At 39.6% G+C, this 19505-nt stretch overlaps 1 protein-coding gene across 28 annotated transcripts in view; it reads right to left on the bottom strand.

Moving 5' to 3' along the window:
* LOC149130302 (uncharacterized) overlaps window positions 1–11359 on the bottom strand; it is a 51098-nt gene extending 39739 nt beyond the window's left edge. For all 28 annotated transcript variants that reach the window (XM_089345220.1, XM_089345222.1, XM_089345227.1 and 25 more), the window contains exon 1: window positions 11242–11359. The gene's annotated coding sequence lies outside the window, so the exon portion shown is untranslated. The remainder of the gene's footprint in view (window positions 1–11241) is intronic.
* Between the last annotated feature and the right edge of the window lie 8146 nt (window positions 11360–19505).

Here is a 19505-nt window from a genome sequence, read left to right as displayed (position 1 = left end):
TAGTCTTATGATCAGGGGGAACAGACTAGTCTTATGATCAGGGGGAACAGACTAGTCTTATGATCAGGGGGAACAGACTAGTCTTATGATCAGGGGGAACAGACTAGTCTTATGATCAGGGGGAACAGACTAGTCTTATGATCAGGGGGAACAGACTAGTCTTATGATCAGGGGGAACAGACTAGTCTTATGATCAGGGGGAACAGACTAGTCTTATGATCAGGGGGAACAGACTAGTCTTATGATCAGGGGGAACAGACTAGTCTTATGATCAGGGGGAACAGACTAGTCTTATGATCAGGGGGAACAGACTAGTCTTATGATCAGGGGGAACAGACTAGTCTTATGATCAGGGGGAACAGACTAGTCTTATGATCAGGGGGAACAGACTAGTCTTATGATCAGGGGGAACAGACTAGTCTTATGATCAGGGGGAACAGACTAGTCTTATGATCAGGGGGAACAGACTAGTCTTATGATCAGGGGGAACAGACTAGTCTTATGATCAGGGGGAACAGACTAGTCTTATGATCAGGGGGAACAGACTAGTCTTATGATCAGGGGGAACAGACTAGTCTTATGATCAGGGGGAACAGACTAGTCTTATGATCAGGGGGAACAGACTAGTCTTATGATCAGGGGGAACAGACTAGTCTTATGATCAGGGGGAACAGACTAGTCTTATGATCAGGGGGAACAGACTAGTCTTATGATCAGGGGGAACAGACTAGTCTTATGATCAGGGGGAACAGACTAGTCTTATGATCAGGGGGAACAGACTAGTCTTATGATCAGGGGGAACAGACTAGTCTTATGATCAGGGGGAACAGACTAGTCTTATGATCAGGGGGAACAGACTAGTCTTATGATCAGGGGGAACAGACTAGTCTTATGATCAGGGGGAACAGACTAGTCTTATGATCAGGGGGAACAGACTAGTCTTATGATCAGGGGGAACAGACTAGTCTTATGATCAGGGGGAACAGACTAGTCTTATGATCAGGGGGAACAGACTAGTCTTATGATCAGGGGGAACAGACTAGTCTTATGATCAGGGGGAACAGACTAGTCTTATGATCAGGGGGAACAGACTAGTCTTATGATCAGGGGGAACAGACTAGTCTTATGATCAGGGGGAACAGACTAGTCTTATGATCAGGGGGAACAGACATTGGCCTGCTGGCATTGTTTGAAAGATGAAATGATGCAAAGCACATTGTGACTAGGGATGTGTAACATCATCTGATAATCTAGTCAATCACGTGACCATGTGAAATATATTTATATATCTTAGAGATAGAGGGAGAGAGGGAAGAAGAGTCATGTAAGTAGTTTTATACATATATCATCATCATCGCTTTAACATCCACTTTCCATGCTGGTATGAGTTGGACGGTTTGACTGAAGATTGGCAAGCCAAGCTCCAATCTGATTTGGTAAGATATCTACAGATGGATGCCCTTCTTAATGCCAACCACTCCAGGAGTGTAGTAGGTGCTTTTTACATGCCACCAGCATGGAAGCCAGTCAGGCGGCACTGGCATCAACAACACTCAAATGGTGCTTTTTACATGCCAGCGGCAACAAGTGCCAGTCAGGCGGCACCAGCCTCGGTCACGCTCATACGGCGCTTTTTACATGCCACCAGCATGGGTGTCTGTCAGGCAGTACTAGCATCAGCCACAACTAGGATTTCACTTGGTTCAACAGGACTTCACAAGCACATCATATTGCCCGATGATTGATAGGAACTTTCAAATGAGCCAGTTATACAACACTGGTATCGGCCACAGCTATGATCTCACATGGCTTGTACAGCATAGCATATCTCCAAAGCTCTCGGTCACATGTCATTGCCTCTGTGAGGCCCAACATTCACAGGCCATGCTTCACTGCCTCATCCCATGTCTTCCTGGGTCTACCTCATCCACAGGTTCCCTCCACTGTTACAGTGTGACACTTCTTCACGCAGCTGTCCTCATCCATACGCAACACATAATCATACCAGTGCAGTTGTCTCTCTTGCACACTGCATCTGATGCTTCTTATGTCAAACTTTTCTCCCAGGGAGCTTACACTCTGTCGTGTATGCACACTGACATTAAACATCCAGCAGAGCATACTAGCTTCATTTCTTTCAAGCTTACATATGTCAGCAGTAGTCACAGCCCATGTTTCACTGCCGTGTAAGCATGGCAGTTTGCACAAAGGCATCGTACAGTCTACCTTTCACTCTGAGCGAGAGGCCCTTTATTACCAGTAGAGGTAGGAGCTCTCTGAACTTTGCTCAGGTTATTCTTATTCTAGCAGCTGTGCTTTCTGAGCATCCACCCCAAAACCCAACTATTGCCTTAGTCACCTAGATCATGGAAGCTATCAACTACTTGTAGTTTCCCCCCTGGCATATGATGGAATCTTCTTTTCTGCACATCTTCAGTATTTATTGCTCCTGTGCATCTGCCACATACAAAAAAAATATCTTCCCAGTTAGCCTCCCTTTGATATTGCTGCACCTCTTATGTGTCCATAGCTTACACTGGGTACATCTTATGGAGTTTCTACCCATGCCTTTTCTACATATATACATGTGTGTGTGTGTGTGTGTATGTGTGTGTGTATATATATATATGTGTGTGTGTGTGTGTGTGTATATGTGTGTGTACATATATATATATATATATATATATATATATATATATATATATATATATATATATATATATATATATATAAATATATGTGTGTGTCTGTATGTATGTATCGTTAAACTAATACATCCTTTTGTTGTTTACACCACCTGTCCTCGTCTGTTGTTTTTTTCCCATAAATTCTCCCATATATATATATATGTGTGTGTGCATTATATATATATGTGTGTGTGTAGAAGTATATACATATCGGAGCACTCCATTGGTTATGACGACAAGAGTCCCAGCTGATACAATCAATGGAACAGCTCGCTTGTGAAATTAACATGCAAATGGCTGAGGAATCCACAGACCCATGTACCCCTAATGTAGTTCTCAGGGTGATTCAGCCTGTGACAAGGCTGACCATTTGAAATACAGGCACAATTCATTTTTGCTAACTGAGTGGACTGGAGCAACGTGAAATAAAGCGTCTTACTCAAGGAATCCCCCCACTTATTCCCCCACCCCCAGCCAACCCACCAACTCGCTGCACATGAGTGGCTGGGGATGCAAGTGTATTAATGTGTCAATGTGTATCCGCAGGTTTGTATGTAGTTGGATGCATCTATAAATGGTGCCACCACAAACCCCAGTGCTGCTTGATTATTGTACCCAGAATCTCTTGCTGGTCACCTGATATGTTATCTACTTGCCCGCCTGTCTGCCCTCTCTTAAGGGGACATGTAAGTACAGCCTATATCCCCAAACTCTGGTCGATTCTTAACCCCCATTCTCATCAACTCCAGTCCACAATTGTGTTTCTGGAGGTCGTGTTCCCACCCTACCTTCTCCTGATCTCCCTTCCTTTCAAGCCTTGTACCTCTCAGGTATTTTGTTTTGGTTACTGCATGTATTTTCTTATGCATGCTTCCCTTATGAGGTGCATCTGCCAATTGCAGCTATTGTGTGACACAATGCGTTACCAAATACTGAAACATATGTAACAGATGAAATAAAGGAGTGCCAGGTTGAAGCCCCTGCTTGTTTCTCTCATTAATGATGTGCTTTTTATATTATTACAGCCCTCTGCTGACTGTACAGGATCCCATTTGAATTCAAAATGGTGGGAGTTTAAACTGATTAACCTCAAGTGTCAAAATCTGGATGGAACAGTGTCATGCATGGAACACATAGTATCACACATACACGCACACACATACATCTATATATATATATATATATATATATATATATATATATATATATATATATATATATATATATATAAGGTTAAGATGGGTAAAGTAGTTAACCAGACCCGAATGTTACAGGTAATAAAGTAAGTGCTGTATACCGACTAGTTTTGCCCCAGATGTGGTTGCAGCATAAATGGGGAATTTAACATGGGTCGTGTATTAGCGTGTGTGTGTATATATAAGAAGAATGAGATAAAGAGAACAATGGCATAAATAAATATTTTATGTAGAATGCCTTACAGCTGTTTCAGGGAAAATTCAATGTATCCCTTCATCGGAGACGGTAATAGTAGAAGTTAAGAATTATTAAACCTGCATGAGGAGATTTGCAGTAAGAAGTGAGAGTGATGCAGAGAAGAAAAAACAAAGACGAAAAAGAACTTGGAGTATAGTTCCATTCCAAAAGTAAATATCCATGTATAGAATCCGTGTGGGTATTTTCCAGTGATAATTGTAGTTATATTGGTAGATATACCTCATTTTGTATCCAGTTTACTCTGTGCGTTATTTACTTAAAAAACAGCCCGAAGTGAGTGGAAGATATGTGTGGAACTGTGAGATCAAGCCAAAAGACAGGAAGGAAGTAGTTAAGGGATAAATGAAGGTAGTAGTGCAAGCAGTAGGCTATAAATAGATGAAAGAGGAAGATGTGTAAGAGATTGTGAGGTCAGATATATGGACAGGAGGGAAGGCAAAAGAAGAAAATAAATGGATCGGTGGAGGAAGGGAGTGTGAATAGATAAAGTGGAGTGGGAATGGGAGGCAGTTACAGTAGTGTGCAATGTCAGGATAGAAAGGAACCGGGTGATGGTGTTGATGGGGTTCGAAAAATAGTAATGAAAAGAAGAAAATGTATAAGAAAGAAATGTAGTAGTGTTAATATTCTATAAATAGAGCTGAGTTTATTTGAAGGAAGATGGTGGGGGAACCTAAGAGCTAACTAATAAAGGAACATATATACTTATACATATTAATTACAAGCGTGAATCAAGTTGGTTGGGGTTACCTATGGGGATTGTGGGAGTACGTTGTGTGGTCATTTGTGTTTGTGATGGAATTTGAATGTATGGAAGAAGCGGTGATTGCAGGCGCTAAATGCTTCGTTATACCTATTAAGTAGCGTAGGAGAATTGTATTTTAAAATATGGAACGCCTCCTTCAAGCAAAGTTTGCAATTAGATCGCTGGCCTTGGTATGGAATTCCTGAGTCCAAGATGGACCATGTTAAAGTATACTGGACCCAGTATACTTTATATATATATATAAATATAAATATATATATATATATATATATATATATACATATATATATATATATATATATATATATATATATATATATATATATATATATATATATATATATATATATATATATATATATATTGCGCTGGTATGGACATGTGGTGAGAATGAATGAGGATAGCTGCGTGAAAAAGTGCCACACCCTAACAGTTGAGGGAACCCGTGGAAGAGGTAGGCTCAGGAAGACCTGGGCTGAGGTGGTGAGGCAAGACCTTCGAACATTGGGCCTCACCGAGGCGATGACTACTGACCGAGACCTTTGGAAATGTGCTGTGCGTGAGAAGACCCGGCAAGCCAAGTGAGATCGTTGCCAGTGCCCCTGGACTGGCTCTTGTGCGGGTGGCACATAAGATGTACCATTTTAAGCGTGACCGTTGCCAGTACCGCCTGACTGGCCTTTGTAGAGTTTTCGAGCGAGATTGTTGCCAGTGCCCCTGGACTGGCTCTTGTGCGGGTGGCACATAAAAGACACCATTTCAAGCGTGGCCGTTGCCAGTACCGCCTGATTGGCCTTCGTGCGGGTGACACGTAAAAGCACCCACTACACTCCCTGAGTGGTTGGCGTTAGGAAGGGCATCCAGCTGTAGAAACTCTGCCAAATTAGATTGAAGCCCGGTGTTGCCATCCGGTTTCACCAGTCCTCAGTCAAATCGTCCAACCCATGCTAGCATGGAAAGCGGACGTTAAACAATGATGATGATGATGATGATGATGATTATATATATATATAACCTAGTGCTTAGAATGTTGCACTCCCAATCACTTGATCATGGGTTCGATTCTCTGACTGGGTAGTGTGTTGTATTCTTGAGCAAAACACTTCATTTCACTTTGCTCCAGTCCCCCTTACGAAACTCCTTGTAACACTAAAGATGAACTGAATGCAAGGATTATGGCAGCATTCACCAACTCAAACAAGGAGACCATCCAGATGAGTCGTAGGAGATTCTGAAGTCGTCTGGAGGCAATGGTTGAAGCCAATGGCGATTTTATTGAATAAATTTACTCTTTAGTATTTCAAGATATTTTATGTAATTTTTGGTAGATATATCTGTTAAATTGAGATGTCTGCGTTATTTTCATTTTTTGTGCAATTTAGATGACAATATAAGCACTGTACCCTGTATATACACTTTGACATGGTGTACCAAGCGATAGGGCCTGTATCTGTGTAGTCAGGGTCTGTATCTGTGCTGCCTGCTGCGTCATCAATGAGCACGAGTCTGAAATTTCGGAAGAACTGGTCGCAGAAAGGAAAGGATTTGTAGGGGGAATGGCTGGTGTCAACGTTGATGCTGTTGAATATCTATGTGGTACCTTGGCTATTTCGTCAGCTAGCAGAGTCAGTTCCTCAATGGAAGAGGATTCTCATGTGGAAGCGAGGACCACCTGTGTGTTTGAGGGCAGAAAATGGAGAAAAAGCTGCTTAAAAACCTTTTCAGGGAGGATATCATCTCCAAGAAGCTGCTTCATTTCTCATAGAAGCTGGGAAGGCATTCTATTGTCCAATTGTTCTGGTGTCGCTTTTGTTGGGATTCTGAAGTTCTGGTAATTAGGGTGGTTTTGAAAGTTGTCGTATGACACAGAAACGGGTGGTGCCATAATGAGATCACAGACCCTGTTCATGATCTCTGGCGATAGGGAACCGATCACAAGCGGAAGTTGAGACACATTGCTCACTATTTAGTTGGAAGAAAATTAGGCCTCTATATGGTGAAACCATCACGCAGGGTCATGCATCCAAAATGAGGAAACCCTCAATGTAATCACCGGCTGTAATGACATGTCGACCGTGGATGTGTTCGCTGTTGGGTTGTGCTCTGGGTGAGCCATTATGTGCCGATTAATCACAGGGATTTTCCAGTTCTAATTCATTGGCAAGTGATGTGAAGGCTGAGATTCTTTGACGGGGTCAACAAATGTAGTAGGCTAGATTTCATGTACCATATCAATCAGTATGAGGTAGCCCACTACTAAATGTAGCGTAAAGATGTAACGCTTCAAGGTTCTCACGTCAGAGTAACCAGTGAACATCGAAGAATTAACTCCAAGAAGGAAGAAATGTTATCTACATTTATTCATTCGTTTACCCAACAGATTGTTACAGAGACAGTAGCAATTCTAGTGATAGTGACCACAACGATGTCTCGCTGGTTAGTAGTTAATAAGTAGGAAAAGGTTGTCTGTCAGTAGAGAGGGAAAGAGTAAGGTAGACATGGTGCTGATTAGAAAGGAAGATCAGATAAAGGCGGCATAGCCTTTCTTGCAGCCAAAAGTCTCTCTTAGCATGTCGAACGAAGGGCGAAGTTAAGTGCTGCTCTTGGTTAAGGCTGATGCAAAAGCAGGTGTTGCTCCTTGGTCTGGCTGATACCTAAAAGCCAGTGTTGCTCCTTGGTCTGGCTGACACCTAAAAGCCAGTGTTGCTCCTTGGTCTGGTTGACACCTAAGACCCAGTGTTGCTCCTTGGTCTGGCTGATACATAAAAGCCAGAGTTGCTCCTTTGTCTGTCTGACACCTAAAAGCCAGAGTTGCTCCTTGGTCTGTCTGACACCTAAGACCCAGTGTTGCTCCTTGGTCTGGTTGACACCTAAAAGCCAGAGTTGCTCCTTGGTCTGTCTGACACCTAAAAGCCAGTGTTGCTCCTTGGTCTGGCTGACACCTAAAAGCCAGTGTTGCTCCTTGGTCTGGCTGACACCTAAAAGCCAGAGTTGCTCCTTGGTCTGGTTGACACCTAAAAGCCAGTGTTGCTCCTTGGTCTGGCTGACACCTAAAAGCCAGTGTTGCTCCTTGGTCTGGCTGACACCTAAAAGCCAGTGTTGCTCCTTGGTCTGGCAGAGACCTAAAAGCCAGTGTTGCTCCTTGGTCTGGCTGACACCTAAAAGCCAGTGTTGCTCCTTGTTCTGGCTGACACCTAAAAGCCAGTGTTGCTCCTTGGTCTGGCTGACACCTAAAAGCCAGTGTTGCTTCTTGGTCTGGCAGAGACCTAAAAGCCAGTGTTGCTCCTTGGTCTGGCTGACACCTAAAAGCCAGTGTTGCTCCTTGGTCTGGCTGACACCTAAAAGCCAGAGTTGCTCCTTGGTCTGGCTGACACCTAAGACCCAGTGTTGCTCCTTGGTCTGGCTGACACCTAAAAGCCAGAGTTGCTCCTTGGTCTGGCTGACACCTAAAAGCCAGTGTTGCTCCTTGGTCTGGCTGACACCTAAAAGCCAGTGTTGCTTCTTGGTCTGTCTGACACTTAAAAGCCAGTGTTGCTCCTTGGTCTGGCTGACACTTAAAAGCCAGAGTTGCTCCTTGGTCTGGCTGACACCTAAAAGCCAGTGTTGCTCCTTGGTCTGGCTGACACCTAAAAGCCAGTGTTGCTCCTTGGTCTGGCTGACACCTAAAAGCCAGTGTTGCTTATTGGTCTGTCTGACACTTAAAAGCCAGTGTTGCTCCTTGGTCTGGCTGACACTTAAAAGCCAGAGTTGCTCCTTGGTCTGGCTGACACCTAAAAGCCAGAGTTGCTCCTTGGTCTGGCTGACACCTAAGACCCAGTGTTGCTCCTTGGTCTGGCTGACACCTAAGACCCAGTGTTGCTCCTTCGTCTGGCTGACACCTAAAAGCCAGAGTTGCTCCTTGGTCTGGCTGACACCTAAAAGCCAGTGTTGCTCCTTGGTCTGGCTGACACCTAAGACCCAGTGTTGCTCCTTGGTCTGGCTGACACCTAAAAGCCAGAGTTGCTCCTTGGTCTGGCTGACACCTAAAAGCCAGTGTTGCTCCTTGGTCTGGCTGACACCTAAAAGCTAGCGTTACTCCTTGGTCTGGCTGACACCTAAAAGCCAGTGTTGCTCTTTGGTCTGGCTGACACCTAAAAGCCAGTGTTGCTCCTTGGTCTGGCTGACACCTAAAAGCCAGTGTTGCTCCTTGGTCTGGCTGACACCTAATAGCCAGTGTTGCTCCTTTGTCTGGCTGACACCTAAAAGCCAGTGTTGCTCCTTGGTCTGGCTGACACCTAAAAGCCAGTGTTGCTCCTTGGTCTGGTTGACACCTAAAAGCCAGTGTTGCTCTTTGGTCTGGCTGACACCTAAAAGCCAGTGTTGCTCCTTGGTCTGGCTGACACCTAAAAGCCAGTGTTGCTTCTTGGTCTGGCTGATGCAAAAGAGCCGGTGTTGCTCCTTGGTCTGGCTGATATATCAGAGGAAGAGATAGAAAGTTCTCTTTGTTATATAAGCTATGGTCATTAATGTATATCAAACCTTAAAGAAAGGACTAACCTTTCCTTGACCGGTACAGGTCCCAGGGGGTTGAGGGTCTTGTCTTCAATTATCTAGTGTGGAGGATTTGCCACTCATTTTGATTAGCAACAAGCCGGTGGTTTTGGTTTCAATCTGTATGGGTCAAGCTAGGCTCTATACACACACACACACACACACACACACACACACACACACACACACACACACACACACACATGTATATATATACGACAAGAAATAATTTTTGTCTCCTTTTTATGGAAACAAAGGTTTTATAGGACTGCAGAAAAGAAGTTCTCAAATGTACTTGAGACAGAGATAAAGAAACATTGATCACAAAACAAACATCAAATTTGGGTCAATGACTTTATTTTTAACACCATATCTCCAAACATTTTATCATATATAAATATTACCATGACTCTTAAACATATAAAGTATACATATATAAAAAACATCAAATATAAAAAATATGTATGTGAATGAAAATGCAGGTATATTGAACGGCCTATCAAGAAGGTATATACAATCGACTAAAAATTCTAAAGCGTGTCATGCTACTAAAAATTCAAATAAAATAAAATATCAATCGACTAAAAGAAAAAAGGTTTCTTACTCCCGTCAAACGAAAGAGTACGTCAAAGAAGTTCATTTCATAAAACCCATGGTAGGTTAGAGTCCAGGAACAAAAAGAGTTCCACAAAATCAAGTCAAACACACCTATAGCCACTTCAGGAGTTCATTCCTGCAGTTCGATTACAAGTTAAAGCACATCTTGGCAATGACCCCCACATCGAGATGAACAGGAAACTCAACAAATTATTTGTTTAGTCAATTGATATTTTATTTGATTTTATTTGGATTTTTAGTAGCACGACACGCTTTAGAATTTTTAGCCAATTGTATATACCTTCTTGATAGGCTGTTCTATACATCTGTGTTTTTATTCATGTATATATTTTTTACCTTCTGTGTATTTTATATATGCATACTTTTTATGTTTTTTTTTATATATGTATACTTTATATGTTTAAGAGCGATGGTAATATTTATATATGATCAAATGTTTGGAAATATGCTGTTATATATAAAGTCATTGATGTGAATTTGATGTTTTTTCTATGATCAATGTTTATATATATATATATATATATATATATTTAATGTATACACATATATATGCCTGGACTACTGCTCCTAACAATGGTTCCCCCACAGTGTAAAATTAACAGTGGACCTTGAAGCAACCCAGTGAAGCTACAAAAAGAAGATCATCTCATTGCAAAAGCTCAGCTACAGGGGAAGGCTGAAACAGGTAAGACTCTATTCCCTAGAGTGAAGGTGGGGAAGATATGCAGTAATATACATATGGAAGATCCTGGATGGGATTGTACCAAATTTTGGTTTTGAAAGCTACACAAATACCAGAATGGGTCACCACTGCACAATGCCAAAGATCCCAACACTGCCGTTACATTTCAGGACCAGTTACTGCAACAGCCTGGGTTTCAAATGCCCACAGCTTTTTGATATTCTCCCAAAGAGCATGAGGGACCTACACAAAGTGGATGTAAGTGTTTTCAACAGAAAACTGAACCTCTTCCTGTTGAGAATCCTGGATGAACCTATCTTGTGACAGGGGGCGCAAATGAGGGCAATGACATCAAACTCCCTTATTCACCAAATGCCACATATCAGAGGAGGTTCTCAATAATGACAGTGTGCCCCAGCATGGCCGCAGCTTTGAGTAGTAAAAGATAAAATATTATATATCTATATATGACAAGATTTAAGACAAGTAAATGTTTTCTTTACCTTGAATCAGAAGTTTTCAGTTGGATAAGTTTGTGTTTTAAGGTTTTCAGCTGAGTAAGCTTGTTTCGAGGTTTTCAGTTGGAGACGTCGAGCTTCAAATTCTCTCGCTGCTATGAATAAATCGATTTCAGTTTCCTAGTTATATATTTGTAATAAGCAGGAGGTAAGTCGTCTCAGCCAATAAGGTTAATCATTGTTTATCGGGGAATTTTATTTATCTATACATTCTATCTTCTTTTGTTCACTCAATATCACGCCACTCCTTATCTGATAAGAATTTCTTTAACCTTTATCCTCTCAAAGTATAATTCAATTCATTTAGTATGACCTCGGCTTTTCATAATTGTTTGAAAAACTATGTGCATGTATGTATGTATGTTTTTAATCTGACCAGACTGAAATTCAAAACGATGGTTTTTTACTTCACTCATTACTCTTTTACTTGTTTCAGTCATTTGACTGTGGCCATGCTGGAGCACCGCCTTTAGGCGAGCAAATCAACCCCAGGACTTATTCTTTGTAAGCCTAGTACTTATTCTATCGTTCTATTTTGCCGAACCACTAAGTTACAGGAACGTAAACACACCAGCATCGGTTGTCAAGCGATGTTGTGGGGACAAACACAGAAACACAAACATACACACACACACACACACACACACACACACACACACACACACACACACACATATATATATATATATATATATATATATATATATATATATATATATATATATATATATATATATATATGAAAACAGATTCTTTCAGTTTCCGTCTACCAAATCCACTTACAAGGCTTTGGTTGGCCCGAGGTTATAGTAGAAGACACTTGACCTAGGTGCCACGCAGTGGGACTGAACCCGGAACCATGTGGTTCGTAAGCAAGCTACTTACCACACAGCTACTCCCACGCCAAAAGTTCCCATTAGGGAACTTTTATACGTTGACGATTGCGATGTTGTCAGCCATTCTGAAACAGGTCTGCAATCTCTTTTGACTTGGCTTGACCATCAACTTGCAAAAAACAGTTGTAATGCATCAACTTGTGTGTAGTGTTGTTTGTAACCCCACTAAAGTTTTTGTTAAGGATAAGTTGCTTGAGGTTGTCGATTCGTTCATCTACCTTGGAAGCTCTGTTCCAAAATTAGGGAAATCTTCATACAGAAATACAGCTGTGAATTCAAAGGGCAGCAAAAGCATTTGGTGGCTTGGAGTCCCGCATTTGGTGCCAGCGACATATAAATAAGAATACAAAGCTGGCTCTTTACAAATCATTTGTCTTACAATCCCTGTTGTATTCCTGTGAAACTTGGACTTGTTATGAAAGGCATTTTAAATTGTTAGAAGAATTTCACCAAAAATGCCTTCATCACATTTTAAAAATTAAATGGTGTTCTTTTACTCCAAACACAGATAACCTTGCATCTGCATGCATCACATCAATTAAAGCTATGATTTTGAGGAACGAAATGAGATGGTGTGGCCATATTGTTCAAATGGCAGATGAACGCATGCCGAAACAGCTGTTTTATGGTAAGCTTTCAGAGGGGGAAACGCTATCGGCGTAAACCTAAAAAGGACAACATAAGGACGACTATAAAGTCACTTGGAATGGATGCAAAAGACATAGAAACCCTTACTTTGGATCGAGGTGGATGGCGAACAAAATGTGGAGTGGAGTGAAAGCATTTAAAGAGGCCAGGATAACACATGTAAGAGTCAAAAGACATCTAAGGAAGAAAGTAACGACCAAGAAGTTGAATGACAAGGACCTTTTTGTGTGCACAGTCTGTAACAGACCATGCCTTTCTTTTGCTGGGCTCAAATCACATCTGCGAACCCATGGAAAACAAACCTGCACCAACTATTCTGCCCATATGTCTGTGCACACATTTGAATGCAATGTATGCTAGAAGGTTTGCAAATGCAACGGAGGCTTCAAAAGACATTTTAATATCCACAAAGATCAGAACTTACCTGCAGCTCTTGGTGGTCCAAATTGGATGCGCAATCTGTGTGGGTGTCTTTTCAGCACATTGTCTGGTTTAAAAGCCACATCAGACGCCATGATGGTGCTAAGGTGTAGGTAGAGGAGGTAGTGAAACTCTGCATAAGGAGTAGACGATCACATTTATCCTCAGAGGAGCTAACAAGAAATTTGAGGAGATTGTTGTCAAAGATACAAATGGAACACAACCTAGATACCGTAACAAACAGTGGAATAGACTACAAAGGATTAGTGACAAAACAAACAAAAAGACCACGTGGTACAATACCGACAAGTTCCAGGGAGTAATGTTTGTGGACGCCACGCCACACGGAGAACTGGCCCGCAGATTTCGAAAAATCCTCAAAAGTACCAAGTTGAGGATAAATGTTATAGAAAAACCAGGGAGATCAATTAGATCAATAATATGTAAAACATATCCCTTCAGAAGAACAAGGTGTGTTGAGGAGAGTTGCATTGTGTGCAAAAATAGTCCTGGTGCCAACTGCAAAGCCAGAAATGTAGTCTACAAAATAAGCTGTATGGATGGTGAGTGTAAAAACAGAAACACCACATACATAGGTGAGACGGCAAGAAGTTTGGCTGAGCGTGTAAACGAACATTGGAGGGACTATAATAATCAAAAACAAACCTCGGTGCTCTACCAGCATGCCAAAGAACAACATGGTGGTGTACTGAACAGAATTAACATGGAAATCCTGTCTAGACACCCCGGTGACGCATCGTTGCGACAAATACAGGAGTCGGTCCTCATAACTGAAACGCAACCAATTTTAAACACCAAATACACGTAGATGAGGGCCTTACAATTGCCCATGGTTGCACGTGTTGTTCACACATATGATGCGGAATATGAACGTAAATAAATTAATTAAAAAGTCTCTATCTGATCTGATATAAACGAAATTGTTACAAACACACATATGGACGCACATACTTACATATAAGCACGAACACATAAGTGCGTGCACACATATGAGCGTGCACACATACGAACTTGCACACACTCACATGCTCATACCAAACAGTTTCGAAACAACGCCAAAACAACGCCAGATCATATATTCAAAATAAATGGAAGTGGAGAGACAAGTTACTGAAGAGATTGCAAGAGTGCAATGAAATAATTTAACAAAAAACTATATAAATTAAATTAATAAAGGACTGAACCAGTGCGTGTGTTTATTACCGGCATAATGCCTCTCCCAAGGTTTAATTGTATTTCTTTCAACACACGTATCCACATCAAGAATCTTGCACACGAAATACACATACGAAATATATATATATATATATATATATATATATATAGACAGATAGATAGATAAATAGATATAATCAGAATAAGTAACAGGATATCAAGTGGTGAAGCAGTACGACTGTTTCAAGCGGCCCCTTTTAATTGAACAATGCAATCATTACATCAATTTAAATGCAGGGCTATCCTCAGCTGCGTAAAAAATAAATAGAATTTTTCATCAGTTGGACACATTAATATAATTCTACTTAAATGCTCTAATAGAGCAAGAATAGGGAAAAGTCCATGTTGCCACTAATATAGCTAAGAATATACTATCATGACTGTCATCATCGTTTAACATCCATTTTCCATGGGTTGAACGGTTTGACCGGGGTCTGGGAAGCCAGGAGGCTGCACCATGCTCCGGTCTGAACTGGCAGTGTTTATACAGCTGGATGCCCTTCCTAACACCAAAAGCCCCGTGAGTGTTGTGGGTGCTTTTTACGTGCCACTGGCACAGGGGCCGGAGGAGGCTGGCAACGGCCATGATCAGTTGGTCCTTTTTTACGTGCCACCGGCACGGAAGCCAGTCCAGGTGGCACTGGCATCGGCCACGTTCGGACGGTGCTTTTTACGTGCCACCGGCACAGGTATCACAACTACAATTTCCATTTGATTTCTATTTTGATGTTGATGTCCTTGACTCAATGGGTCTCCTCAAGCACAGCAGGTCGCCCTACAATCCAAGGTACTTGAATGAGCTGGGGATGGTTATGCGAAACTGGTGTAGGATACAGCCGTGAACTCACTTTACTTGCCGGGTTTTCGCAGTCACAGCATATCTCCAGAGGTCTCGGTCTTTCGCCATTGCCTCTGTGAGGCCCAACGTTTGAAGGTCACGCTTGACCACCTCATCCCATGTCTTCCTGGGTCTACCTCTACCCCGGATTCCTTCAACTGTTTGGGAGTGGTACTTCATCCATTCGTAGTACATGACCATACCAGCGCAACCGTCTCTCTTGCACGCCACATCCGATGCTTTGTATGTCCAACATTTCTCTCAGGGCGCTTACACTCTGTCATGTGTGCACACTGACATTACGCATCCAGCGTGTCATGCTAGCTTCATTTCTTTTGAGCCTACGCATGTCCTCCGCAGTCACGGCCCATGTTTCTCTGCCGTGAAACATGCCAGTTCGCACACATGCATCATACAATCTACCTTTCACTCTGACTGAGAGGCCCTTTCTCACCAGTAGGGGTAGAAGCTTTCTAAACTTTGCCCAGGCTATTCTTATTCTAGTGGTAACCCTCTCTGAGCATCCACCCCCACTACTACCTTGGTCACCTAGGTAATGGAAGCTATCAACTACTTCTAGTTTCTCCCCCTGGAGTGTGATGGAGTCTGTTTTCTGAGCATCTGTGGTGTTTATTGCCCCTGTGCATCTGCTGCACATGAAAGCTATCTTCTCGGTTAATCTTCCTTTGATGTTGCTGCACCTCTTGTGTTACCTTTAACTTTAGACAATAACAATGATAGTAATAATGATAATAATAAATTAATTTTTATATTTATTATTATAATAATAATAATAACAATAACTAGAATAATAACATTATAATATTATCTTAAATAACAATTATATCTAACTCCAGCAAATTCGTATCAGAAAAGTTATATTCGTAAAGTTTCAAGTATACTTGTATGTTTACGTACGTACTATCGATTTTGTTATCGTAAGCATGTTTATTCTTATCATTTCGTGACGTTATAGTTTTGTACCTTGTATTATCCTTTATTTAGGTTAATTACCGTATCCTATTATGATACAATGTTATGTGTAATTAATTATTGTTACAATTTATACTTTATTTTACTTCATTATATACGTTTGCTTACACAAGGAGTAGTATATAAAGAATTCATTGGATTCTCTCCCTTTCTTCTTTTCTAAGATTTTTGTTACTATTATTAACTTTTAAATTTTTGGATTTCACTGCGGTTCATTAAGTCTTCTTTTAATTTAAACTCTTAGTATAGCGTTCATAGCCTCTCTCCCTTAACAACTCCCTGTAAACTAGCGTTCTTGTTTCTAACGGTCATTTAACTTAGCTATATAGTGTTATTACTCGTACGCAACCTTAGCATTTAGCGCACGTCTTGCTTTTGTAAGATGGTTTCCTGACGATGAATTTATGTCCATTATCCAGCACCTTTCACTTCTTTGGATGGGTGCACATAATTTTTGAAACATATATAGGGATTAAAGGAACTCATTGATTATACGCGTTTTGCTCCATTTAATATTATTCTTTATATCTACTCAAAACACATCACTTTAACATGGAATTTCTACCCATTAACTGGGTATGATATCCCAGTTTTTGTGTGATTTTTGCTACCATGGTAACTATTAACATATTTACATTATCGAAGTTTTTTCAACCAAGATAATATTAATGTATATATAAATTAAAATATGTATATATATATATATATATATATATATATATATATATATATATATATATATATATATATATATATATATATATATATATATATATATATATATATATATACATATATATGTATATATATATATATATATATATATATATATATATATATATATATATATATATATATATATATATGTATATATATATATATATATATATATATATTGTACATATATATACATATATATTGTGCATAATTATATATGTATATATATATATATATATATATATATATATATATATATGTATGTATATACACACACACACACAAATACATATATATCTTATGTATAAAAGGCAGATTTTCTGTCTGTGTGTGTATGTTTAAAATTCATACATTTACACAATTCCAAATTTCTTGGATTAAAGAATCGCAATTAATATTCTATATACAATTTGTTAGGTCACGCGTCATTTTTTCACTCAAAGAAATTCCTAATAATGAATAAAATCCATAAAACTACACGAGTAAACATTTTCTCCCTAATAAAATCTAATTTCCTCTTTCTAATACAAATCCTTTCAACTCCTACTTTCTCTTATGAACCTTTACGGACAATCCAACAACAAATACAAAAAGAAAGGAAGGAGAAACACTGACAGTAAAAGAAAACTATTTCAGTATCAAAACTGAAACAATCACATTTCGATACAGTAATGGCAGTTTCACTTTAATGGTTTCATTTTAATACTACATACATATATACATACATACCTCATTCTAATTGGCGGGAATTATAAGTTATTTCTAACTCGACCTTCACCATGATAACAACAGAAAAAAAAAATAGTCACACATCTTTTTCAAATACGATCGACAAACATTTATTCCCTACAAACTACGAGTTTTTTGGAAAATCGTTTCGTAAATCTTGAGATTAACACCCGCACGATTACCTACCTAACCCTAAAACCCCAACTCTAACACTGTAGAGAAAATCGTGCGGGTGTTAATCTGAAAATTTAACAATCTTTTTTAAAACACTTTTACTTACTAACATTTTTTTTATTTAGTGTGTGGGTTGGGACTTTCATCGGCAGAGGTCATTATTATTACGACCATATATATATATACACACAGCAGGCACATTAATACACACATACATACAAATACCTATCATTCTTTTTTATTTAGTGTGTGTGTGTGTGTGTGTGTGTGTGTGTGTGTTGCTCATCTTAATATATAATGCTGAAGTTCTGCATCTGTGTGAAGCCTTTTTAAAAGTTTATAGAAATCCACATTTTCCACTTTTTCGTCCTAACCCTGTAGTGAAAATCGTGCCGGTGTTAATCTGAAAATTTAACAATCTTTTTTAAAACACTTTTACTTACTAACATGTTTTAAATTTAGTGTTTGTGTGTGTGTTGCCCATATATATACACTTAAAACTTAGTTTTGGGTTGGGAGTTTGATCGGCAGACGTCATTATTATTATTATTATTATTATTATTATTATTATTATTATTATTATTATTATTATTATTATTATTTTTATTATTTTAAATTTTTCCCACAAGGGCGGCTTCAGGCAGGTGGAGAATAGTCGATTATATCGACTCCTGTGTCCAACAGGTACTTATTTTTTAAACCCCGAAAGGATGAAAGGCAAAGTCGACTCCAGCGGAATTTGAACTCAGAACGTAGAGATGGGTACAAACCTCCCGTCGCTACACTGATTCTGCAGAACAGGGTTGAGTGTGAAAACCAAATTTAAAGTGTAAATATAGATGTTTTTGAATACACACTCATACATATATACGTACAAATACACACATACTTACAAATAAACACATACATACAAATACCTGTCAGTCTCTTCCAAATAGATCGACAGTCAAACATTTATTCCTTACAAACTGAATTTTCTTAATATCTTTCTTAAAACGCATTTTCTTACGACCATAAATATATATACACGGAATGCACATTAATACACACATACATACAAATACTTATCATTCTTTTTCATTTAGTGCGTGTGTGTGTGTGTTGCCCATCTTAATATATAATGCTGAAGTTCTGTATCTGTGTGAAGCCTTTTTAAAAGTTTATAGAAATCCACATTTTCCACTTTTTCGTACAAATTTTTACATCAATAGAATTTTCTCGATGTGAACTTTCCAGTGCAGCAATTAGATTTTTTAAATTCCGTTTACTTTGTGTGATTTAAGGGAGATTTGGCGGTTGATTCTAACAACTTTTATATTTCTTCCCTTCTACCTGTACCGGCGTTCTTACACATCGATCACGTGCTCAACATATAATATACCGAGTAAGAGTAAGAGAGAGAGAGAGAGAGAGAGAGAGAGAGAGAGAGAGAGAGAGAGAAAGTGATACATACAAAGTCATAGATTAACTTGCTTTAAGACTATTCTTTTCTTCTACCTTTTCAGTCTTACTTTGTTCTTCTTCCTCTCTCCCATTTAATAGCTTTCTTCTATCCCTCTACCTCTAACATATTTTCATAACATAGAAATGTAAAAACA

Source organism: Octopus bimaculoides, chromosome 29, assembly GCF_046866305.1.
Source record: "Octopus bimaculoides isolate indiv1 chromosome 29, ASM4686630v1, whole genome shotgun sequence".
NCBI classification, from domain to species: Eukaryota; Metazoa; Mollusca; class Cephalopoda; order Octopoda; family Octopodidae; genus Octopus; species Octopus bimaculoides.
Note: the sequence above shows the minus strand (reverse complement) of the source record. Positions and strands in the feature narration are given on the sequence as shown.